Source organism: Meriones unguiculatus, chromosome 17, assembly GCF_030254825.1.
Source record: "Meriones unguiculatus strain TT.TT164.6M chromosome 17, Bangor_MerUng_6.1, whole genome shotgun sequence".
NCBI lineage: Eukaryota > Metazoa > Chordata > Mammalia > Rodentia > Muridae > Meriones > Meriones unguiculatus.
The window spans coordinates 23,796,008-23,823,654 of record NC_083364.1 but is presented as its reverse complement, the minus strand read 5'-3'; the positions used below and the strand labels follow the sequence as shown (position 1 = coordinate 23,823,654).

At 39.5% G+C, this 27,647-nt stretch overlaps 1 gene segment (V, D, J or C); it reads left to right on the top strand.

Moving 5' to 3' along the window:
* LOC110540899 (immunoglobulin lambda-1 light chain-like) overlaps window positions 1-27,647 on the top strand; it is a 592,635-nt gene that overhangs the window by 501,771 nt on the left and 63,217 nt on the right.

The window sequence follows — 27,647 nt, the reverse complement described above, 5'->3', positions numbered from 1 at the left end:
AACAAATTGCAGAGCCAGCCACTGAGTAGAAAATATATATCTCTCAATATTTCTTCTTCCAAGCTTCTCAGTTCCTTGGGAGTGCAATTTACCATGTATCTTCACTGAAGAGTGGCTACACAAGCCTTTGTCCTGGTTCTCAAGGTTAAAACCACTTTACACTATGCTCATTCAGAGCCCAAGCACTTGCTCCATTCATCCAGTGGAGGTGAGGGCTGACTGAGAATCCAAACATGTACTTGGGGAGAAGTGTCACTTAATGTGGTAGTTGGCCTCTGAGTGCCTCTGGTGTCATGACTAATTCTAAGTTATTCTCTGTGATTTTCAGTTAGGCATATCAGCTTCGGAAGAGGTTATGTCTAATCCTAAATGAGAGACCCCAAAAAATGTGACTGGAATATTGGAAAATTGTAGGGAATTGCCTTTAATTTTCTGCTGTGAAGGAAAAAAACTGAATAATTGGGAAATATAGAAGACCAAGTAGTGGAGAAGTGGAATTCATAATGGGAGAAGACAGGAAGTCTGTTAAACAAATGTGAGATGTTGGCCCGGGGAATTTATTGGGCTCCAGGTTCCTCCCCTTTTCCCTATTAGTTGTGTGTTAAAATGTGCTCTTGTGCCTTTTAGCTATTTCTTCTCAAAGAATATTCTAGCAACAAGAAGAGGCCATCTCAGGAAGCCTGTTTTTGTTTTTCTTTCCTACCCATGTTCCTTTAAAACTCTTTCAATTGCTTCCCTGGAAGAAAAAGTTTCACTCCCCAGTACTTCTCATGGAAATGCTTATGCCCAGTAGAGGGCAGTGATGGGCTGCTCTTGAGAAGACAGCGCTGCTGCAAGACCAAGTCATTCAGAAATCACTACTTCCAGTCCAATTACCTAAAATATAGCTCGACAATTGTTTAGACAGATTTGCAGCACAGGAAAAATTCTCATGTTATATGCTAGTGACTCAAAGTCCAGCATATTTTCATTGACAGCCAAGTTGAGCGATTTGCCATAGGTTATCAATTTGCTCCTGCACGAGGTCAATCCTCTGATTGAACACCATCAAGCTTCTACGATGGAGCAGCTGAGAGTGGCCATTGTCACAGTAAATTCTACCAGAGTGGACGCAGGACTAGCCACAGGATTATCATCATGGATTGCTGCAGCCATGAATCATCTGAAGGAATGGGCGGGCATGGGAGCATTAGCAGGCCTTCTGGTGTTGGTCTCCTTGGTTTGCCTGTGGTATATATGCAAGATTAGAGTCTCACAACAGCGTAATGCAGCCATGACCATTCAGGCCTTTACAGCCATTGAAGCAAGACAGTCTCCCCAAGCATGGTTGGCTACCATAAAAAGCTAAAATGCTATGCTCAGGATGCGAGGCTAAGCACTGCACTCAGGGTCAGCCGCTTTCGACCCAGAGAAGAGCATGTCTGATTGCATGCAGGTGGATGCCCCAGGTCCTGCCTCTGAGAAAAAGGTATCAGACGGGTCTGATGCTCTATGGGTGGATGACACCTAAATGAACATCAGTACAAAGTCCCAATTTATTTCTAATATCAGAGATCAGACCTCTACTCTTGCCTGATGCGTCTAAAACAAAAAGGGGGAACTGTAGAGAGCTGCGGAATGCTGTGCCTTAAAGATGGAGCTGGTTTCCGCCTTCCACCTTCCCGATGGTGAGTGCTCTCTGTCACGAACAACTCCACATTTGGCTAAGGCTGAGGATCTGGCTTGCTTCCATGTATGTGGACCTATCTGCATTGCCCACGTGGCATGCTGTGGTTGGCTACCCAGAGGCTATTTAAGCTGTGGGCTGGCTTTCCCCAGGGTCAGATGATTGTTCAAGGTTCCTGAATAAACTGCATTGAAAAAAAAAAAAAAGAAATCACTACTTCCTGTCCCACACTTGCACAGGTAGTGATGCCATTGAGGACTATTACCCAAGAGATATGTTGGGAGCCTTCCTGCTCCTAGGTCCCATTGGCCATATGAGAAGTAAACTCACAGTTCTGCTTTATACTTTGTCTTTCAACTAGTCATTGTCCAGGAAAATATTTCTAGTAAAAAATAATTTCATAACTTCTTGGACAATACCTGCATAGCATAGAAAAATCACTCAGAATGTATTTTCAATTATAATACCTTGTCACATAACATAAAATTGAATATCTTCTCCATTGTTTCGTTGTTCCATATGTATCTATATCTATATCTATATATGGAACAAGAAACAATGGAGAAGATATTCAATTTTATGTTATGTGACAAGGTAGATAGTCTCTCTCTCTCTTTCTCTCTCTCTCTCCGTGTGTGTGTGTGTGTTGTGTGTGTGTGTGTGTGTGTGTGTGTGTGTGCAATCAAATGAGTCTGGATATCTGAGGAAGCCAAAATAAGACATCCAATCCCCTAGAGGAAGTTCTGATCTTTCTGATATGGGTGCTGAAAATCAAACTCACATACTGTGCAGGAACAGGAAGTAATTTTATCTGCTGAGGGGTATTTGCATACAGCCAGCATGCACCTGGAATCCCAGAAACAAATAAGAAGGGGTGTTGAGGTATATCTTGTGCACTGGACTCAGGAAGCTGAATCTGAGTGTTTTCACCATGACTCTGGCTCCACTACTCCTTGTCCTCCTTTATTACTTAGCAGGTGAGTTGACTGAAGGAGTTCTGGGAGAGTAACTGCCTATTGCTTGGGATGTTTGTGTGAACAGGCTTGTCTGTGAATGGGGTTGCCTTGTTCTTACTGACTTTTATTATTTTCTCTTTACAGGGTCATGGGGCCAGTTTAGTCTGACTCAGCCAAACTCTGTGTCAGGGTCTCTAGGAAGCACAGTCAGCCTCTCCTGCAAGCGCAGCAGTGGTGACATTGGAAGCTATTATGTGCACTGGTACCAGCAGCACTTGGGAAGATCCCCCACTACTGTGATATATGGTGACGATAAGAGACCATCCGGGATTCCTGATCGGTTCTCAGGCTCTATTGACAGCTCCTCCAACTCAGCCTCTCTGACTATCAGGAATCTGCAGGCTGAGGATGAGGCTGTCTACTTCTGTTTGTCCGATGATAGCAGCTATAGTCACAGTGATGCGAACCACGGAGGAAGTGAGACAAAAACTCCCCAAAGCACCCGCTGTCAAATCTTTTGTTAAAAGGACTCTTGACATTTCGTGTCTCCTTTAAAAGTACTGCTATTGGTGGTGTTAGGACATAATTTCCTCTAGATTTCACTTCAAGATTCTCCTCCCCACAACGTTTGGATAACTGACTTCTTTATACATCTGTGTTCAATCCATGGAGTAGAAATGGTTGAAAACAGGAATTTTAGAGGGCATTACTACTGCATTTTTTGTTAGAGAGTTCCTTACATGTGTGAAGGATCATCATCTCTGACCAAGAGTCACTTGCATATTTTCATTTTTCCCTCCATTATGACATTACTGACTCTATATTGTCAAATTTATCTGTAATATGGAGAAGCCTCTGTTTCAAGAAGTTGTAAGCTATACAGAAGCCCTGGATTTGACTCTCATTTATGTCACTAAGGCATAAAGATGAGAATTTATGTCCCCAAGTTGCTGTCTCCAGCTGCTAAGAAAACAATAGTGCTATATTCAAGTGACTGTTTGGAAGAAAGCATCACGTTCTCAGGTGGACAAAACCTGAGTTTCCCAACTCTATAGAAGATCCAACCATGGTTTATAAAGAAATGTTAGTGTCAGATCTAGATACATGTAAATGCTAAAATCTACATTCAGTGCAAGTACAAATATAATAGAAATTTCTTATCCCATGAACTATTCTTTTTTTACTGTATCATTTCTTTTTATTTAGACAACAAAAGGATATAGAAATAATACAAGAACAATAGGATAAAAGGGTAGATTATTGAATTTACCTTATAGATCATTTATATATGGATACAAAATTAAGGTTATATTTTGGTTACAACATACTATGTATCAACTCCTTTTAATGCATTATAACTATGTGATTCTTTTTTTTTTATTAATTACACTTTATTCATTTTGTATCCCTCCATAAGCCCCTCCCTCCTCCCCTCCCAATCCCACCCTCCCTCCCCTTTCTTCATGCATGCCACTCCCCAAGTCCACTGATAGGGGAGGTTCTCCTCTCCTTTCTGATCTTAGTCTATCAGTTCACATCAAAAGTGGCTGCATTGTCCTCTACTGTGGCCTGGTAAGGCTGCTCCCCCCACAGGGGGAGGTGATCAAAGAGCAGGCCAATCAGATTATGTCAGAGGCAGTCCCTCTTCCCATTACTATGTAACCCACTTGGACACTGAACTGCCATGGGCTACATCTGTGCAGGGGTTCTAGGTTATCTCCATGAATAGTCCTTGGTTGGAGTATAAGTCTCTGGGAAGTTCCCTGTGTTCAAATTTTCTTGTTCTGTTGCTCTCCTTGTGGAGATCCTGCCCTCTCTAGCTCTTACTATTTCCCACTTCTTACATAAAATTCTATGAACTATTCTTTATCTGTAAATCTCGTAAGAGCATGGTACTGGGATATTTAAGATAGACAAAGAATGCCCAGTGAAAGAGCCAAAGAAAACAACAAATCGTGGATTATTAAGATTTTTATCTATAAAATGACTAAGTTCACATCAAAAGGAAAAGTAGTGATCACACTCAAGTACTTCACATTGAAGAAATAATTCAATGACAGTGAGAAAGTAAACACATTTCAGAACCCAAACTGAGTTTTGGGTTGGATGAGACTTTTACTCATCCTCTGGTGTACTTTACTAACAAAATGAAAACAACTGCCTAGGATAGATGGACTACTCACTCACTCAGTTTTTCCTCACAATTTTTGAGTTACTCACAATTTTCCATTTATGGAATATTAAACATTTATATATTATATATTTATATATTTTTCTCATTTCTGACATCTCTTCCATATCTCTCTATATATCATAAGTTTGTCATAAAACAAGCAAAGAAAGTACTACATAAATTGAAGCAATAATGTAAAGAGAGGAATTAAGTTAGGTAAAACATGTCATTAATTACATGAAAACATGTCTTCTGCTACAATCATTACAGTGAAGAACAAAGGAAATGATTAATTTAGGATGAGCATGGAGGTGGAAAAGGAAGACATGGAGAAGTGGTTTCTGTGGGAATAGAACAAAGGATGCAATAGATGACTCCATGGTCTATTTGGGATATAAATGACTTCTCACAGGGCATTGTATAGACAGCAGAACCATGCTGTGAATAGTACTGAAGATACATTTTGACAACACATGCTGGAGAGGTTGTGGAGAAAGGGGAACCTCCCTCCACTGGTGGTGGGAATGTAAACTTGTACAACCACTCAGGAAATCAATCTGCCGCTTTCTCAGAAAACTAGAAATAGCGCTTCTGCAAGATCCAGCTATACCACTCCTAGATATATATCCAAAAGATGCTCAAGTACACAATGAGGACATTTGCTCAACCATGTTTGTAGCAGCTTTATTTGTAATAGCCAAGAGCTGGAAACAACCCAGATGCCCCTCAACTGAGGAATGGATACAGAAATTGTGGTACAACTACCCAATGGAATATTACTCAGCAATAAAAATCAAGGAAACCATGAAATTTGCAGGTAAATAGAGGGAACTGGAAAAAGTCAGTTTTTTGAGCTATCCCAGAAGCATAAAGACACACACAGTATATACTCACTCATATGCAGAAATAATGTAGGATAAACCTACTAAAATCTGTCCACCTAAAGAAACTAATCAACTGGCAGGACTCTGGCTAAAATGCTAAATCCTTATCCAGAAAGGCAAAGAGGATGGACATCAGAAGAAGGGGAAAAGTGAGAATAAGTCAGGAGCTGGGCAAGGAGAGCCTTTGAAAGGCTCTTCCCTTCAGACTATCAAAGGAGATGCTGAAATTTATGGTCAACCATTGGCAGAGTGGAGGGAATCTTATGAAAGAAGTGGGAAATAGTAATATATGGAGAGGACAGACACTTCATAAGGATAGCAGCAGGACCAAAAAATTTGAGCACAGGGGTCTTTTCTGAGATTGATACTCCAACCAAGTACCATGCATGGAAATAACCTAGAACCCCTGCAAAGATGTAGCCCATGGCAGTTCAGTGTCCAAGTGGGTTCCATAGTAATGGGAACAGGGACTGACTCTGGCATGAACTGATTAGCCTGCTCTTTGGTCACCTCCCCCTGATGGGGAAGCACCCTTACCAGGCCACAATGGAAGACAATGCAGACACTCCTGATGAGACTTAATAGACTAGGATCAGAAGGAAGGAAAAGAAGACCTCCCCTATTAGTAGACTTCGGGAGGGGCATACGTTTAGAAGGAGGAGGAAGGGAGGGATTGGAAAGGGGAGGAGGTAGGGTGCTACAGGGGGGATAAAAAGTGAATAAAGTGTAATTAATTATAAAAAGAAAAAAGATCCATTTTGATGATTAAATAAAAAGTAAAAAAAAAACACACAACATTATGGGGACATTTCAAAAAAAATAGAAAATGTAAAAATATACACATAATATTTTGTGACTTTGTTCCATGTTGGACATCCAGATTGCTGACAAGTTGTTTGTGTTTTGAAGGATCAGAATGCAGATGACACGAATGCAGTGCTGGAGAATCTGGGGGAATAAACCATATGGCTTGTAAAGCAGCTCTGCTGTGATGTGGGCAATTGCGAGAAGGTGTCCTGGTTCAGTAGAAGAGAGAGTAGACCTGGGGAGAGAAGGAGTAGAGAAGGAAGAGAAAACTGTACAGGGAAGAAAAGACTTTAAACTAAAAACTGAGTAGGTAAAGGAGGATTTGACTATGATTGTGGAATGTGCCCAGGTACAAAGGACATTAGAAACTACACAGTGTATCTTCCAGCAGTGGTAGAAATCATTTTAGAGAGACAGCACTATAGAGATGAAGGCCCTACTCTTCATGGCCCACTCCTGAGAAACCTGAATGTGTGGTGAATATGTGATATGACATTGTCTGCAGAATTCTTGTGTCATTCAGCACTGTGAAGGGCTTTACGCTCTGGAAACCTGTCTAAGCTGGGGTCAGATTCTTACCCTGGATCTTAGTATCAATAGTCATTATTCCCAAGAGGAGGAAGAGTTTGAGGATAGATGCAGGAATAAAAGGGAAGAGCTGTATAGTCCTGCCACAAGCAAAGAAAAGTGAAAGTGTCTTTTTTCTGCTTAAGGAAGATGCATACACTCTGTCTAGCTGCTAGCTATAGGAAGTCAAGAAAGAATAATAAGAACTGCCCCTTGATGGGCATGGTGGCACAGACCTTTAATCGGAGCACTTGAAGGCAGAGGCAGGCAGATTTCTGAGTTTAAGAGGAGCCTGGTCTACATAGTGAGTTCCAGGACAGCCAGAGCTACACAGAGTAATCTGGCTTCAAAACAAACAAACAAACAACTAGAAATGTCCATGGTCAAACACTTCCTGGTTGTATATATAAATATGAATAAAAATATGTATAGAAGAAACCAGACTTTTAAAATGTACTTCTTTGGGGAGTGATATCAACCTAAATAACAGAAGAAAAGACTAAATAACACCCTGCCAGGCTCTACATACCTGCTCATCCAAATGAAATGCTTGTGAGTGAAAAGCAGCTTGCTTTTTTATTTGATAAGAAACTAACTCAAGAAACTCCTATACAGTCACAGTAGGCATCTTGAATCAAATCTGTAGAGTTTCACAATAGATTTTATACTTTTGATACCAAATGTATTTTATGTACTTAGCCACCATCCAGACCAAAATTTTATGACCGAATTAGACTAGAAAACTTTCAGTCTTTTGTCCTGTTTCATACCTCATGGCAATACATGCATTCAGTCTTCCCACTTCCCCTTATATTCAGCCTTCCTTATTCTCTTTTCTTCATGTTTCACTCTACACACACGTATGATTGTTTATGTAAATTCATATTCTGATGGTTAGATTTTGTATATGAGAAAAAAACATGAGGGTTTGAATTTGCCTGTTATTGTACATTCTAACTCCACACATTTTCTTGCAAGTTTTTAAACTTCATTTTAATTTTAATCTAAAGAGTGTTGGGGGGGGTAACTTAAAATACTTTTTATTACAATATGCTTATAAAACATTTTTGAGCTAAATACTATTTGTAAGTGGGTGTGTTTATGTATGTGTGTTCGTTCCAGAATTTCACAGTCCATTCATATATTGAACCATGTTGATTCCAGGTTTTTGCTATAGCTAATGAAACTGTAATAAACATGGGATGCAAATACATTTAAGGTAGGGTCTGGATTTCTTTGAATATTTGTCCACAATAGAAAAATCTGGGTAAAATTGTAGTTCTATTTCTATTTTTATTTGTTATTATTATTATTATTATTATTTGCTAAATCCCTAGACTGATTTCTACAAGGTCTGAATTCACTCCTGTACTCTAAAGTGAGGAAGTGTTCCCTTCCCTCCACATTCCCTTGAACATTCACTGTCAGACATGTTTATGGCAGCCATTATGACTGGGGAAGGGGGTATCTCAAAGCAGTTTTACATTGAATTTCCCCAATGACTAGGGATACTGAACATTTTAAGAAATAGTTACTGTTGATCTGTGTTTCTGTTTCTCAAAGTGTCTATTCATCTCCTTTGTTTACTTGTTCACAGGTGGTTTGATTTCGCTGCTATTTAATGTCTTCAAGTCACTGTAAACTCCTGAGTATAAGCTGCTGCTAAGTGACCGCTCATAAGAAATTTTCTCCCAGTCTGTGGGTTATTTAATTTGCTAACTCTTTCCCTTGTTTCAGAGATAACTTTTTATTTTTATGTATTCATCTGGTGGTGATTGGTATTAGTTCATTTGATGTTCTCTATATATGTTCTATATAGAAATTTTATGCCCACTCCATTATTTTCAGGGACATTTCCTGGGCTTTCTTGCAATGTTTCTGTGTTTTAGGGTTTAAATTTAAGTCTTTGATCTATTATAAATTGTTTTACTTACAAGGTAAAAATATGAAATAAATTTCATCTCTTTCGAGTACATGTCCAGTCTTGCCAGCATCATTTGTTGAAATGTCTATTTTCACTTCAAGTATATTTTTTTGGTTTGGTTTGTGGAAATTAAGTGGACATGTTTTTGCCATTTTATTTATGGTTCCTCTATTTTACCCTATTAGCCCAGCAGTCTGTTTATAATGCCAGGATGTCCACAAGCTGTACGTAACTGACACGGAGCCTCAGTGGATGTGGTGTTCTGGAGAGATGATCTTATCTCTCACCAGTACTAGCTCTCAGGGGAGTGGACCTGCTCTTCACCCAGACAGCACAGTGGAGCTGACCCTGCTGGTTGAGGGGTTTTTGAGCTGCCCCAAGATTGTGAGTCTGGGAGAGCTAAACTCACAACTCATCTTCCATGAGGTGACATGGCCACAGAGGTGAGGTCTGCCATCTTGCCACCTGCAGCAGTCGGGAGAGTTGGCCCTGTGCTGACATAGTGGAAGAGCTGGCCTTGTTTCTTGCCATGTGCAACAGTCAAGAGAGCAGGCACTGAACCTCCCCTGAGCAGCACAAGTGAACTGAACCTGATGACAGTGTTGTGGGTGTGCTGGCCCCAAGGGAGAGTTGGCCTCTCCACTCCTCTGCTATGAGGTAGCTGAGTGAGGAGAGGAAGGCCCACCATGTTCTCAGATCTAGTCACCTGAGGCAGTTGGGAGAGCTGACCCAAAGAGCAGGAAAGTAGGTGAGCTGGCCCTTTACCTCACTGGCTGCAGCATGTTAGAGAATGGAGCCTGTGCCTTTCCTGGGCAGCACTGTGGATTTGGCTTTGATGTTGAGGTACAGTGAGCCAGGCCATTTGGAGTTAGAGGGGGAGAGCTAGTCGACCTGCTTACAGATTGCAGCAAATTCGAAAGCCATCCATTGAGTAGAAAATATACATCTCCCAATCTATCTCCTTCCAAGCTTATCAGCTCCTTTGGGAGTGTTATTTACCATGTATCTTGCATGAAGAGGGACTACTCAACACTTTGTCCAGGTTCTCAAGGTTAAAACCACCTTACACTATGCTCATTCAGAGCCCAAGCACCTGCTTTCCATACAACCAGTGGAGGTGAGGGCTGACTGAGAATCCAAACTCGTTATTGAGGAGAAGTGTCACTTAATTTGGTAGTTGGCCTCTGAGCGCTTCTTGTGTCATGATTAATTCTATGTTCTTCTTTGTGATTTTCAGTTAGGCATATCAGCTTCAGGAGAGGTCATGCCTAATCCTAGATAAGAAACCCCCCAAAATGTGACAGGAATGTTGGAAAATTGTAGGGAATTGCCAAGTTTATTTTCTGCTACAAGGGAAAAGAAAACTGAATGATTAGGAAATATAAAAGACCAAGTAATGGAGAGAGGTATTCATAATGGAGGAAGACAGGAAGTCTGTTAAAAAATGCTAAATGTTGGCTTGTGTAATTTATTGGGCTCCAGGTTCCTCCCCTTCTCCCTATTAGTTGTGTATTAAAATGTACTCTTGTGCCTTATAGCTATTTGTCTCAAAAAATATTCTAGCAACAAGAAGAAACAATCTCAGGAGGCCTGTTTTTGTTTTCCTTTCCTACTTATGTTCCTATAAAACTCTTTCAATTGCTTCCCTGGAAGAAAAAAGTTTCACTCCCCAGTGAGTCTCTTGGAAATGCTTATGCCCATTAGAGGGCAGTGATGGGCTGCTCTTGAGTAGACAAAGCTGCTGCAAGACCAAGTCATTCAGAAATCACTACTTCCTGTCCCACACTTGCATAGGAAGTGATGGCATGATGCCATTGAAGACTGTAACCAAAGAAATATGTTGGGAACCTTCCGGGTGCTAGGTCCTATTTGCCACATGAAAAGTAAACTCACAGTTCTGCTTATTCTTTGTCCTTCGCTTCATTGTCCAGGAAAATATTTCTAGTAACAAAATAATTTCATAACTTCTTGGACAATGCCTACATAGCACAGAATAATTACTTGGAATGCATTTTCAATTTTAATAACCTAGTCTCAAAATTTACAATTGAATATCTTCTCCATTGTGTCATTCTTCTACCATAAATATACTGTCTGTGGGTGTCTGTGTGTGCATGCGTGTGTGCATGCAATCAAATGAGTCTGGATATGTGAGAAGGCCAAAATAGGACATCAAATCTTGTAGAGGAGGTTCTGATCTTTCTGACATGGGTGCTAAAAACCAAACACACATACTCAGCAGGAAAAACAAGAAATCTTACCTGCTCAGATAAACTCTTAACTACAATCTTCTAATACATTCTTGCCTAGAAATGGCCACAATGTATTTGGTGAAGCCCACATCTTCTTCATAAGCAGTCTCTCCATTTGTCAATCAGACAGTCTGAAATAAAAGGAGGGGCTTGAACATCACTAGAACAGAGGTATTTGCATACAGCCAGCATGCAACTGGAATCCCAGAAACAAATAAAAAGGGGTGCTGAGGTATATCTTGTGCACTGGACTCAGGAAGCCAAATCTGAGTGTTTTCACCATGACTCTGGCTCCACTACTCTTTGTCCTCCTTTACTACTTAGCAGGTGAGTTGACTGAAGGAGTTCTGGGAGAGTAACTGCTTCTTGCTTTGGATGTTTGGCACATAGGCTTGTTTGTGAATGGGGTTGCCTTGTTCTTACTGACTTTTATTATTTTCTTCATACAGGGTCATGGGGCCAGTTTCAACTCACTCAGCCACACTCTGTGTCAGGGTCTCCAGGAAGCACAGTCAGCCTCTCCTGCAGGCGCAGCAGTGGAAACATTGGAGACTACTATGTGTACTGGTACCAGCAGCCTGAGGGAAGATCCCCCTCTCTTGTGATATATGAATATGATAACAGACCATCCGGGATTCCTGATCGGTTCTCTGGCTCCATTGACAGCTCCTCCAACTCTGCCTCTCTGAGAATCAGTAGCCTGAAGAATGAGGATGAGGCTGACTACTTCTGTCAGTCTGGTGATAGTGACAATATTCACAGTGATGCAAACCATGGAGGAAGTGAGATAAAAACTCCCCAAAGTACCAGCTGTGAAATCTTTTTTTTTTTTTTTTGTATTTTCATAGCTGAGCCTTTATTTTTTTACTTGATTCTTTTTTTATTATTATTAATTACACTTTATTCATTTTGTATCCCCCCATAAGCCCCTCCCTTCTCCCCTCCAGATCCCACCCTTCCTCCCCTTTCTGCATGCATGCCCCTCCCCAAGTCCACTGATAGGGGAGGTCTTCCTCTCCTTCTTTCTGATCTTACACTATCAGTTCTCATCAGAAGTGGCTGCATTGTCATCTTCTGTAGCCTGGTAAGGCTGCTACCCCCTCAGGGGGAGGTGATCAAAGAGCAGGACAATCAGATTATGTCAGAGGAAGTCCCTCTTCCCATTACTATGTAACCCACTTGGACACTGAACTGCTATGTGCTACATCTGTGCAGGGGTTCTAGGTTATCTCCATGAATAGTCCTTGGTTGGAGTATGAGTCTCTAGGAAGTTCCCTGTGTTCAAATTTTCTTGTTCTGTTGCTCTCTTTGCGGAGTTCCTGTCCTCTCCAGCTCTTGCTATTTCCCACTTCTTACATAGAATTCCATTCACTCTGCCCACCAGTTGGCCATCAGGCTCAGCATCTGCTTTGATAGTCTGTAGGGCAGAGGCTTTCAGAGGCCCTCTGTGGCAGGTTCCTAGGTTATTTCCTGTTTTCTTCTTCTGGCTTTCAGAAGCCCTCTGTAGCAGGTTAATATGTTGTTTCCTGTTTTCTTCTTCTTCTGATGTCCATCGTCTTTGCCCTGTGAAATCTTTTTTAAAAATAACTCTTGACATTTCTTTTCTCCTTTAAAATACTGCTCTTGGTGTTCTTAAGACATAATTTCCTCTAGATTCCACTTCAAGATTCTACTCCCCACAGCATTTGGATAACTGACTTCTTTACACATTTGTGTTCAATTAATGTTTTCAACATGGAACTTGTTCAAAACAGGAATTTTAGAAGGCATTACAACTAACATTTTTGTCAGAAGGTTCCTTACATGTCTGAGGTATTTGTCATCATCTCTGACCCAGAGTCACTTGCATATTTTTATTTTTCCCTCCATTATGACATTACTGACTCTATATTGCCAAATTCATCTGTAATTTTGAAGAGCCACTGTTTCAAGAACAGTAAGCTATTCAGAAGCCCTGGCTTTGACTGTTATTTATGTCACTAAGGCGTAAAGATGAGAATTTATGTCTTCAAGTTGCTGTCTCCAGTTGTTAAGCAAAACAATAGTACTATATTCAAATGACTGTTTTGATAAGAGTGACCAGTGAAAGAGCAAAAGAAAATAACTGTACTTTAAAGAATTATATCTATAAAATTATATAAAACATTTAAGTTCACATCAAAAGGAAAAGTAGTGATCCAAGTACTTCATATATAAGGAATAATTAAATGACAGTGAAAAAGAAAACATATTTCAAAACAAAAACTGAGTATACTTTTACTCATCCTCTGGTTTATTTTACTAACAAAATAAAAACAACTACCAAGGATAGATGGACTACTCACTCACTCATTTTGTTCCTCACAATATTTCAGTTTCTCACAATTTTCCATTTATGGAAATTTAAACATTTATATATTATATATTTATATTTTCTCTGGCTCGAAAACAAACAAACAATCAATTAGAACTCTCCATGTCCAAACACTTCCTGGTTGTGTACATAAATATGTACATAAATATGAACAAAAATGGGCATAGAAGAAAACAGACTTTTAAAATGTACCTCTTTAGGGGGTGGCATCAACCTAAATAACAGAAGAAATGACTAAATAACACCCTGTCAGGCTCTACATACCTGCTCATCCCAATGAAATGCTTGTGAGTGAAAAGCAGCTTGCTTTCTTATTTGATAAGACAAAATCTCAAGAAACTCCTATACAGTCACAGTAGGCATCTTGAATCAAAGCTGTGGAGTTTCACAATAGATTTTACACTTTCAATACCAAATGTATTTTATGGGCTTAGCCGCCATCCAGACCAAAATTTTATGACCGAAATAGACTAGAAAACTTTTAGCCTTTTGTGCTTTTTCATACCTTATGACAATGTCTGCATTCAGTCTTCCCACCTCCCCTTACATTCGACCTTTCCTGTTCTCTTTTCTTCATGCTACACTGAACCCACGTGTGATTGTTTATGTAAATTCAGATTCTGCTGGTTAGATTTTGTATATGAGAAAAACACATGAGGGTTTGAATTTGCCTGTTACTGTATATTCTAACTCCAAACATTTTCTTCCAAGTTTTTAAACTTCATTTTAATTTTAATCTAAAGCGTATGGGGGAGGGTAACTTAAAATACTTTTTATTACAACATGCTTGTAAAACATTTTTGAGCTAAATACTATTTGTAATTGAGTGTGTTTATGTATGTGTGTTCGTTCCAGAATTTCACAGTCCATTCATACATTGAACCATGTTGATTCTAAGTTTTTGCTATAGGTAATGAAGCTGTAATAAACATGGGATGCAAATACCTTTAAGGTAGGGTGTGGATTTCTTTGAGTATTTTCCCAGTAGAGAAAGATCTGGGTAACATTGTAATTCTATTTCTATTATTATTATTATTTGCTAATTTTCTAGACAGATTTCTACAAGGTCTGAATTCACTCATGTACTCTAAAGTGAGTAAATGTTCCCTTCTCTCCACATTCCCTTGAACATTCACTGTCAGACTTGTTTATGGCAGCCATGATGACAGGGGTAGGGGGTATCTCAAAGCAGTTTTACACTGAATTTCCCCAATGACTAGGGATACTGAACATTTTAAGAAACAGTTATTGTTGATCTGTGTTTCTGTTTCTCAAAGTGTCTATGCATCTCCTTTCTTTACTTGTTCACAGGTGGTTGATTTCCTGCTATTTACTGTCTTCAAGTCACTGTAAACTCTTGAATATTAGCCCTGCTGAACAACAGCTCATGGGGATTGTTCTCCCAATCTGTGGGTTGTTTACTTTGCTGACTCTTTCCCTTGTCACAGAGATAATTTTATTTTTATGTAACCATCTGGTGGAAGCTGGTATTAGCTCATGTGCTGTTGATGTTCTATATAAAATTGTATACCTACTCCTTTATTTTCAAGGACATGTCTTGGGCTTTCTTTGCAATTTTTGTGTTTTATGGAATACATTTAAGTCTTTGATCTATTTTAAATTGATTTACTTACAAGGTAAAAGATACGAATCAAATTTCATATTTTCTGCGTACATGTCCAGTTTTGCCAACATCATTTGTTGAAATGTCTATTTTCACTTCAAGTATATTTTTGTTTTGTTTGTGAAAATTAAGTGGACATGTTTTTGCCATTTTATTTATGGTTCCTCTATTTTATCCTATTAGCCCAGCAGTCTGTTTGTAATACCAAGACTCCCACAAGCTGTGCATAACTGGCCCTGAGACACAGTGGACATGGTGTTCTGGAGAGATGATCATATCTCTCACCAGTAATAGGGCTCGGGAGAGTGGAACTGCTCTTCACCCAGACATCACAGTGGAGTTGACCCTGGTGGTAGAGGATTTGTGAGCTGCCCCAAGATTGTGAGTCTGGGAGAGCTAAACTCACAACTCATCTTCCATGGGGTGACATGGCCACAGAGGTGAGGCCTGCCATCTTGCCACTTACAGCAGTCAGGAGAGTTGGCCCTGTGGTGATCATAGTGGGAGAGCTGGCCCTGTTTCTTGCTATGTGCAACACTGAAGAGAACAGGCACTGAACCTCCCCGAGCAGCACAAGTGAACTGGCCCCAGTGACAGCATTGTGGGTGGGCTGGCCCCAAGGGAGAGTTGGCCCCTCTACCCCTCAGGCTATGAGGTAGCCTGAGGAGGGCAATATGCCCTCCATCTTCTCAGATCTTGTCACCTGAGACAGTTGGGAGAGCTGACCCAAAGAGCAGGAAAGTAGGTGAGCTGGCCCTTTACCTCACTGGCTGCAGCATGTTAGAGAGTGGAGCTTGTGCCTTTCCTGGGCAGCACTGTGGATTTGGCTTTGATGTTGAGGTACAGTGAGCCAGGCCATTTGGAGTTAGAGGGGGAGAGCTGGTCCACCTGCTTACAGATTGCAGCAAATTGCAGAGCCATCCATTGAGTAGAAAATATATATCTCCTAATCTATCTCCTTCCAAGCTTATCAGCTCCTTTGGGAGTGTTATTTACAATGAATCTTGGCTGAAGAGTGGCTACTCAAGACTTTGTCCCGGTTCTCAAGGTTAAAACCACCTTACACTTTACTCATTCAGAGCCCAGGCACTTGCTCTCCAACAGCCCAGTGGATGTGAGGGCTGACTGAGAATCCAAACATGTAGTTGGGGATAAGTGTCACTTAATGTGGTAGTTGGCCCCTGAGTGCCTCTTGTGTCATGACTAACTACATTCTTTGTGATTTTCAGTTAGGCATATCAGCTTCAGGGGAGGTCATGCCTAATCCTAGATAAGAGACCCCCAAAAATATGACCCGAACGTTGGAAAATTGTAGGGAATTACCAAGTTTATTTTCTGCCATGAGGAAAAAAAAACACAAAACTGAATGATTAGGAAATATAAAAAACTAAGTAATGGAGAGAGATATTCACAATGGAGGAAGACAGGAAATCTATTAAAAAGAATGCTAGATGTTGGCCCGATAATTTATTGGGCTCCAGGTTCCTCCACTTCTCCCTACTAGTTGTGTGTTAAAATGTATTCTTGTGCCTTATAGCTATTTGTCTCAAAAAATATTCTAGCAACAGGAAGAAACAATCTCAGGAGGCCTGTATTTGTTATCCTTGCCTACCTATGTTCCTATAAAACTCTTTCAATTGCTTCCCTGGAAGAAAAAGTTTCACCCCTCAGTACTTCTCATGGAAATGCTTATGCCCATTAGAGGGCAGTGATGGGCTACTCTTCAGAAGACAAAGCTGCTGCAAGACCAAGTCATTCAGAAATCACTATTTCCTGTCCCACACTTGCACAGGTAGTGGTGCCATTGATGACTATTACCCAAGAGCTATGTTGGGAACCTTCCTGTTCCTAGGTCCTATTGGCCACATGAGAAGTAAACTCACAGTTCTGCTTTATACTTTGTCCTTCGCTTCAATAGAGGCATTGTCCAGGAAAATATTTCTAGTAACAAAATAATTTCATAACTTCTTGGACAATAGTTACGTAGCATAGAAAAATCACTCAAAATGTATTTTCAATTTTAATAACCTAGTCTCAAAATATACAATTGAATATCTTCTCAATTGCTTCATTCTTCCACCACATATATACTGTGTGTGTGTACATGTGTGTGTTTTCATGCAATCAAATGAGTCTGGATATCTGAGGAGGCCAAAATAGGACATCCAATCCCTAGAGGTTTTTGATCTTTCTGACATGGGTGCTGAAAACCAAACTCACATACTCTGCAGGTACAGCAAGAAATCTTACCTGCTGAGATAAAGTCTTAACTACAATCTTCTAATAAATTCTTACCTAGAAATGGCCACAATTATAGCCCCAGGACATTTCAAGTAAAAGAAGATAGTTCTTCTCAAATCAGGCACTGATTCTCTCTGCAAAAGTAAACTGGTTACCCACTGCTTTAGTTGACATTGACAGAATTATACTAAGGGACAATTTATGTTCCACTCAGGCTCCAGATAGTGGTCATATGAGTCTCAAATGATTTCACTGTTGACAGTTAGGACCCTAGTAGTCACGTACTAGGTAACAAGACATGGTTGCATTGCATTGCATTCTCATGGCCAAGCTCCCCACTCCTCTCCTGTTTTCCTTTAATTTTCAGGTTTTCTGTCCTGTCCCATGGCGAAGCCCACATCTTCTCACAAGCAGTCTCTCCATTTATCAATCAGACACAGTCTGAAATAAAAGGAGGGGCTTGAACATCACCAAAAGTGGGGTATTTACATACAGCCAGCATGCAACTGGAATCCCAGAAACAAATAAGAAGGGGTGCTGAGGTATATCTTTTGCACTGGACTCAGGAAGCCGAATCTGATTGTTTTCACCATGACTCTGGCTCCACTACTCCTTGTCCTCCTTTACTACTTAGCAGGTGAGTTGACTGAAGGAGTTCTAGGAGAGTACCTCCCTATTGTTTAGGATGTTTGGAGCATAGGCTTGTCTGTGAATGAGGTCTCCTTGTTCTTAATGACTTTTATTATTTTCTTCACACAGGGTCATGGGGCCAGTTTAGTCTGACTCAGCCACACTCTGTGTCAGGGTCTCTAGGAAGCACAGTCAGCCTCTCCTGCAAGCGCAGCAGTGGTAACATTGGAAGCAACTATGTGCACTGGTACCAGCAGCCCGAGGGAAGATTCCCCACTCTTGTGATGAAGAACAAAGATGAGCTGCTTTTGGGATTCCTGATCAGTTCTCTGGCTCCATTGACAGCTCCTCCAACTCAGCCTCTCCGTAACCTGCAGACTGAGGATGAGGCTGACTACTTCTGTCATTCTGGTGGTGGCAATATTCACAGTCATATAAACCATGGAAGAAGTAAGACAAATACTCCACAAAGCAACAGCTATGAAATCTCTTGTTAAAAGGACTCTTGACATTTCGTGTCTCCTTTAAAAGTACTGCTATTGGTGTTTTTAAGACATAATTTCTTCTAGATTCCACTGCAAGATTCTACTCCCCACAACATTTGGATAACTGAATTCTTTACACATTTGTGTTCAATCCATGGAGTGCAAATGGTGGAAAATGGGAATTTTCGAAAGCATTACTACTGACTTTTTTTTGTCAGGGAGTTCTTTACATGTGTGAGGTATTTATCATCATCTCTGACGAAGAATCACTTGCATATTTTCATTTTTCCCTCCATTATGACATTACTGACTCTATATTGTCAAATTCATCTGTAATATTGAAAAGCCTCTGTTTCAAGAAGTTTTAAGCTATTCAGAAGCCCCTGACTTTGACTCTTATTTATGTCACTCGTAAAAGCATGGTACTGGAATAATTAGGATAGACTAAGAATGACCAGTGAAAGAGTGAAAGAAAATAACAAATCCTGCATTTTAAAGAATTATATCTATAAAATTATATAAAATGCCTAAGTTCACATCCAAAGGAAAAGTAGTGATCATACACATGTACTTCATATTTAAGAAATAATTAAATGACAGTGAGAAAGAAAACATTTCAAAACTCAAACTGAGTATATTTTTACTCATCCTCTGGTTTATTTTACTAAGAAAATGAAAACAACTACCTAGGATAGATGGACTACTCACTCATTTTTTTTTCCTCACAATATTTCAGTTTCTCACAATTTTCAATTTATGGAATATTAAACATTTATATATTATATATTTATGTTTTTTCTCTTTCTGACATCTCTTCCATATCTCTCTATATATTATAACTTTGTCATCAAACGAGCAAAGAAGTACTACATAAATTGAAGCAATAATGTAAAGAGAGGAATTAAGTTAGGTAAAAAGTCATTAATACATGAAAATATGTCTTCTGCTACAATCATTACAGTGAAGAATAAGGAAAATTATCAATTTAGGATGAGCATGAAGGTGGAACAGTAAGACATGGAGAACTTCTTTTTGTGGGAATAAAACAAAGGATGCAGCTAGATGAATCCACGGTCTAGTTGAGATATAAATGAGCTCTCACAGGGCATCATGCATAGACAGCAGAACCATGGTGTGAATAGTACTTAAGATCCATTTTGACAACACATGCTGGAGAGGTTGTGGAGAAAGGGGAACCCTCCTCCACTGCATGTGGGAACGTAAACTTGTACAACCACTCTGGAAATCAATCTGTCACTCTCTCAAACAACTAGGAATAGCACTTCCTCACAATCCAGCTATACCACTTCTAGGCATTTAAAGAGGCTCAAGTATACAATAAGGACATTTGCCCAACCATGTTTGTAGAAGCTTTATTTGTAATAGCCAGAAGCTGGAAACAACCCAGATGCCCCTCAACTGAGGAATGGATACAGAAATTGTGGTACATCTACACAATGGAATATTACTCAGCACTAAAAAACAAGGAAATCATGAAATTTGCATGCAAATGGTGGGATCTAGAAAAGATCATTCTGAGTGAGCTATCCCAGAAGCAGAAAGACACACAAGGTATATACTCACTCATATAAACATACAACATAGAACACACCCACTAAAATCTGTACATCTAAACAAACTAAGCAAAAGAGAGGACCCTAACTAAAATGTTCAGTCCCCATCCTGAAAGGCAAAGAGGATGGACATCAGAAGAAATAGAAAACAGGAAACAACCTAGGAACCTGCCACAGAGGGCCCCTGAAAGCCTCTGCCGTGCAGACTGTCAAAGCAGATGGAATCACAAAGCACCTCATGGAACCTTCTCCAAAATAGACCATATAGTTGGTCACAAAGCAAGCCTCAACAGATATAAAAAGATTGAGATAATCCCTTGTATTCTATCGGACCACCATAGACTAAAGCTGGACATCAACAACAATCGAAACAACAAAAAGCCGACACGCACATGGAAACTGAACAACTTACTACTCAATGACAGCTGGGTTAAGGAACAAATAAAGAAATTAAAGACTTCTTAGAATTCAATGAAAATGGGACACATTGGGGCTGGAGAGATGGCTCAGGGGCTGGAGAGATGGCTCAGAGGTTAAGTGCACTGGCTGCTCTTCCAGAGGTCATGAGTTCAATTCCCAGTGACCACAGGGTGGCTCACAACCATCAAAAAAACAAACAAACGAAAATGGGACACATTGAAAGCAGTGCTCAAAGGAAAATTTATAGCACTAAGTGCCTTCAAGAAGACATTTATAACATCACATACAAGTAACTTAATGGCCCAACTGAAAACCCTAGAAAAAAAGAAGCAGATACACCCAAGAGGAGCAGAAGGCTGGAAATAATCAAACTCAGGGCTGAAATAAATCAATTAGAAACAAATAAAACTATTCAAAGGATCAATGAAACAAAAAGCTGGTTCTTTGAGAAGATCAACAAGATAGAAAAACCCTTAGCCATGCTAACTAAAAAGCAGAGAGAATCTATCCAAACAAAATCAGAAATGAAAAGGGGGACATAACTACAGACATTGAGGAAATCCAAACAATCATTAGGTCATACTACAAAAGCCTATACGCCACAAAATTTGAAAATTTAAACAAAATGGACAATTTTCTTGATAGATTCCATCTACCAACATTAAGTCAAGATCAGATAGAAAGACTGAATAGCCCTATATCCCCCAAGGAAATTGAAGCAGTCATTAACAGTCTCCCCTCCAAAAAAAAGTCCTGGGCCCGATGGTTTCAGCACAGAATTCTACCAGACCTTCAAAGATGTGCTAATACCAATTCTCCTCAAACTATTCCACAAAATAGAAACTGAAGGAACATTACCAAACTCATTATATGTAGCAACAGTCACCTTGATACCCAAACCACACAAAGACCCAACAAAAAAGAGAACTTCAGACCTATCTCTCTTATGAATATTGATGCAAAAACACTCAACAAAATACTTGCAAACCGAATCCAAGAACACATCAAAGATATCATCCACCATGACCAAGTAGGCTTCAATCCAGGCATGCAAGGGTGGTTCAACATAAGGAAATCCATCAATGTAATCCACCACATAAACAAACTGAAGGAGAAAAACCACATGATCATCTCCTTAGATGCCGAAAATGCATTTGACAAAGTCCAACACCCATTCATGTTTAAAGTCTTGGAGAGATCAGGGATACAAGGCACATACTTAAACATAGTAAAGGCAATATACAGCAAGCCTACAGCCAACATCAAACTCAATGGAGAGAAACATAAAATCAATCCCACTGAAATCAGGGACAAGACAAGGCTGCCCACTCTCTCCATATCTCTTCAACATAGTACTTGAAGTCCTAGCCCGAGCAATAAGACAACTAAAGGAGATCAAGGGGATACAAATTGTAAAAGAAGAAGTCAAAGTGTCACTATTCGCAGATGATATGATAGTATACATGAGTGACCCCAAAAATTCAACCAGAGAACACCTTCAGCTGATAAACACCTTCAGCAAAGTGGCTGAATACAAAATCAATTCAAAAAAATCAGAATCCCACCTATATACCAAAGACAAAAGGGCTGAGAAAGAAATTAGGGAAACAACAGCCTTCACAATAGCCACTAATAACATAAAGTACATTGGGGTGACACTAACCAGGCAAGTGAAAGACCTGTTTGAGAAAAACTTCAAGTCTCTGAAGAAAGAAATTGAAGAAGATTTCAGAAGATGAAAAGATCTCCCATGCTCATGGATTGGTAGGATTAACATTGTGAAAATGGCCATCCTGCCAAAAGCAATCTACAGATTCAATGCAATTCCCATCAAAATACCAACTCAATTCTTTCAGACTTTGAAAAAAAGATTCTGAGCTTTATATGGAGAAATAAATAACCTAGAATCTCCAAAACAACCTGTCCAACAGCAGATCATCTGGAGGCATCTCCAATTCCTGATCTCAAGCTGTACTAAAGAGCAATAGTAATAAAAACTGCATGGTATTGGCATAGAAACAGAAAGGAGGATCAGTGGAACCTAATAGAAGACCCAGAAATAAACCCACGTACCTATGAATACTCAATTTTTGACAAAGCAGCCAAAACCATTCAATGGAAAAAAGATAGAAAACTTCAACAGATGGTGCTGGTTTAATTGGATGTCTACCTGCAGAAAAATGAAAATAGATCCACATATCACCCTGCACAAAACTAAAGTCTAAGTGGATCAAAGACCTCAACATAAAACCAGATATGCTAAATCTGTTAGAAGAAAGAGTGGGGAAGAGCCTAAAACTCATTGGCACAGGAGACAACTTCCTGAACAGAACTCAAACAGCACAGGCTTTAAGAGCAACAATCAATAAATGGCACCTCATGAAACTGAAAAGCTTCTGGAAAGCAAAGGACACCGTCATCAAGACAAAACAAATGCCTACAGATTGGGAAAGAATCTTCACCAACCCTTTATCTGACAGAGGGCTCATATCCAGTATATATAAAGAACTAAAGAAGCTGAAAAGCAGAAAACCAAGTAATCCAATTAAAAAATGGGGAACGGAGCTAAACAGAGAATTCTCTGTAGAGGAATATAGAATGGCAGAGAAACACTTAAAGAAATGCTCAACGTCATTAGCCATTACGGAAATGCAAATGCAAATGACCCTGAGATTTCACCTTACACCCATGAAAATGGCCAAGACGAAAAACTCACATGACAACACATGTTGGAGAGGTTGTGGAGAAAGGAGAACCCTCCTCCATTGCTCGTGGGAATGTAAACTGGTACAACCACTTTGGAAGTCAATCTGGCGCTTTCTCAGACAATTAGGAATAGTGCTTCCTCAAGACCCAGCTATACCACTGCTAGACATATACCCAAAATTTGCTCAAGTACACAATAAGGACATTTGCTCAACCATGTTTGTAGGAGTTGTATTTATAATAGCCAGAACCCGGAAACAACCCAGATGTCCATCAACGGAGGAATGGATACAGAAATTGTGGTACTTTTACACAATGGAATACTACTCAGCAATCAAAAAGGAGGAAATCATGAAATTTGCAGGCAAATGGTGGGATCTAGAAAAGATCATTCTGAGTGAAGTATCCCAGATGGAGAAAGACAAACATGGAATATACTCGCTTATATAGACCTAAAAGATAGGATAAACATAATGAAATCTACACAGCTAAAGAAGATAATCAAGAAAGCAGACACGGGGTATGATGATCTATCCTCATTTAGAAAGACAAATGGGATATGCATTGAACGTATGACAGGAGTCTACAGCAGAAAGCATCTGAAAGACTCTACCTAGCAGTGCTCCCAAGTAGATACTAAGACTCATAACCAAACCTTCGACAGGGTGCAGGGAATTATATGAAAGAAGAGGAGTTTGATGTGGAAAGGATAGGAGCTCCACAAGGACCAAACATATCTGGGCACAGGGTCTTTTCTGAGATGGACACTCAACCAAAGACCATGAGAGGATAAAACCTAGAACCTCTGCTCGGATGTGACCCGTGATAGCTCAGTAATCAATTGGTTTCCCATAGTAAGGGGAACAAGGACTATTTCTAACAGGAACTCAATGACTGGCTCTTTGACCTCCCCACCTCCCAAGGGAGGAGCAGTACTGTTATGTCACAGAGGAGGACTTTGCAGCCAGTCCTGAAAATACCTGACAAAAGGGAGTCCCCTATCAGTGGACTTGGAAAGGGGCAGGGAGGAGATGAGGGAGGGAGGGTGGGATTGGGGAGGGAACGAGAGATACAGCTGGGATACAGAATTAACAAAATGTAACTAATGAGAAAAATAAAATTAAAAAAATTAAAAAAAAGAATTAGTTGTTGTTGAACTGTGTTTCTGTTTCTCAAAGTGTCTATTCATCTCTTTTGTTTACTTGTTCACAGGTGGTTTGATTTTGCTGCTATTTACTGTCCTCAAGTCACTGTCAACCCTTGAGTATTAGCCCCTGCTGAACTACAGCTCATAGGGATTGTTCTCCCAGTCTGTGGGTTGTTCACTTTGCTGACTCCCTTGTCACAGAGATTCTTCCTTATATATCCATCTGGTGGTAGCTGGTATAGCTCATGAGCTGTTGATGTTCTATATAAAATTGTATGCCTACTCCTTTATTTTCAAAGACATCTCCTGGGCTTTCTTTGCAATTTTTCTGTTTTAGGGATTACATTTAAGTCTTTGATCTATTTTAAATTGATTTACTTACAAGGTAAAATATATGAAAAAGATATGAAAAGATTTACTTACAAGGTAAAAGATGAATCAAAATTCATCTTTTTTGAGTACACATCCAGTTTTGCCAGCATCATTTGTTGAAATATCTATTTTCACTTCAAGCATATTTTTGTTTTGTTTGTGGAAATTAGGTGGACATGTTTTTACCATTTTATTTCTGGTTCCTCTACTTTATCCTATTAGTCTGTTTATAATACTCTGCCAGGCTCTCTTTATAGTATAATTTGAGGCAATTCTCATATTGTTTTTTTCTAAATTTGTGAAACATGACACGAGAATTTTCTTTTTATAATTAAATTTTTAATTTTTTAATTTTCATTACAGTTTGTTAACTTTGATCCCAGCTGTAGCCTGCTCCCTCACTCCCTCCCAATCCCACCCTCCTTCATCTCCTCCCTGCCCCTTTCCAAGTCCACTGATACTGGAGGTCCTCCTCTGACCCTATCTGACCCTAGCTTATCAGGTCTCTTCAGGATTGGCTGCAATGTCCTCTTCTGTGGCCTAGCAAGGTTGCTCCTCCCTTGGAGGTGGGGCAGGGGCAGTTAAAGAGCCAGCCAGTGAGTTCATGTCAGAAATAGTCTTTGTTCCCCTTATTAGAGAACACACTTGGATACTGAGCTACCATGGGCTATATTCAATCAGGGGTTCTAGGTTATATCCATATATGGTCCTTGCTTGGAGATACAGTCTCATAAAAGGCCCCTGTGCCCAGGTATATTTCATAGTTAATGCTTTAATCCTGTAAATTAATTTAGATAATACAGAAATCTTCAAAATATAAATTCTGCCAAACCAGTAACATGGGATGTTTATTCATACTCTGTTATCTTCTGTGGTTTCCTTTCCCGGTACCAATAAATTTTCATTGTAGAAGTCTTTCACTACTTTGTTAAGATATTCTCCTAAATACATCATTTTGAAGGGAGTTACTTGTGATAGAATATTTTTAAATTGTTTTCTCAGAGAGTAAACTGTTATTATAACAAAAGCTGCTTTTTTATATATTAATTATTTAATCTTGTAACTTTCTTATGTTTACTAAATCTAAGACTTTCCTTTGGGTATATATCTAGGAGTGATACAGCCGGATCATATGGTGTACATAGTTTAGTAGATTTTACCATCCGCAATGCTGATTCCCACAGTGGCTTCACCCATTTGCATTCCCATCAACAGCGAATGAGTGATCTTCTCTATCCACAACATTGTCACCATTTGTGTCAGTAGTTTGGTGGATCATAGCCATCCTGAATGAATAAGATGAAACCCCAAAGTTGTTTTAATTCCATTTCCCCAATTGCCAAGGATGACTAACATTTTAGGTATTTCTTGGTGTTTTTTTTTGTTTGTTTGTTTGTTTGTTTGTTTGTGTGGGTTTTTTTTTTTTGTTAATTAAGAATTCTCTCTTTAGAGGAGAAGCGTATTTGTTATTTGGGTTGTTTCTTTTCTTTCCTTTTTGTTTTTCACAGGAAGATGAGGATGTAAGACATAAACCTCTCTTCACCTGAGACAAACACAAAGTTAAACACTTTGGATTTAACTTGCAGGGTTACTTCCTTGCCCTTTGCTAAACATTATGTAATCTAAAGCAAGTTGTTGAAATCTAAACCTTTCAGATGTGATGGTTTATGCATCTTTATATAGACTCTAGTGTCCAGAATATGTGGTGACTTTCAAATAACATCACATGAAGGACTTTCTTCCAATATTTCTTTACCAGTTTATTAGGATATATCTATTGTAGAAAACAATGGAATTTGTTATTAAGAATTTTTCTTAGAAATAGGGAAAGTCTAGTGACACAGTGTCCTCTCGATATGATGACACATATTGTTGAATACTTTTTTAGGTCAGAAAGCAGGCCCCAAATTGACAAGGCTGCTGATCATATCTTAACATAATGGCCCTGGCTCAACCCAGGCTAAATTCTTAGTGAATAAACAGAAGCCTAAACTCAGCATTCCTCAAAAAAAAAAAAAAAAATCTAATCATCTTAGATTTTTGTTTGTCAAGAAAGCCACTACTTCTCTTTTCCACCCCCTACCAGTTAACTACCATAAGTAAAATCCATCTATTTCAGGATTAACCTGAATAGCTCACAATAGCTCAACCCCTACCCCGACCAGGCTGAGTGCCATATAAAATCCACTTGCTTTTCCACCAGGCTACTGTTTAGTATTCCTGTGAGACAGGCTGGCAGTTTGTTCCCCAATAAACACTTTTTGCCTAAAAAAAATTATTAGTTATTTGAAATCTACTTTATGTTCACATTCATCATTTATCTCTTTTGTTTGTCCCCCAAATTAAAAATATAATTATTGCATTTGTAAATTATGAAAAATCTTTTTTGCAGACATGTAACGTTAGATCTTAGAAGAGAGGTTGACAAGAAAGAAGTGCTTCCCCTCTCCTACCTGCCACATTTTCAAGAGCTATTCTCCCAAGAACCCAGATTATGAAATTGTGCCATAATTCCTTAGTGACAGAAGAGTACATGTGGCTGTGAGATTTACTTTGAAGGAAAGTAAGGCTTATGTAAGACTTTCACCTACTTGAACCAAGAAGTCAAGGGTAAAGGCATCTCCCAAATAGAACACAGAAATGAAGATAGAAGCCTTGGATAAGAAAGATACTGTCCACGCCCCTGGCAATAAACAAAGAGACATCGTGATGGTGGTGATCTTGTATAAGTCAAGGGCAGAGCAAATGGCACCCTAGCTTGTGCCTGACTTGGAGGCCTAAGACTCATAAAAATCAAATTAAATCAAATCAAATCCAGGCAGCATAGCACAGGAGGAGGATGAGAGATACAGACCTCTGGACCACC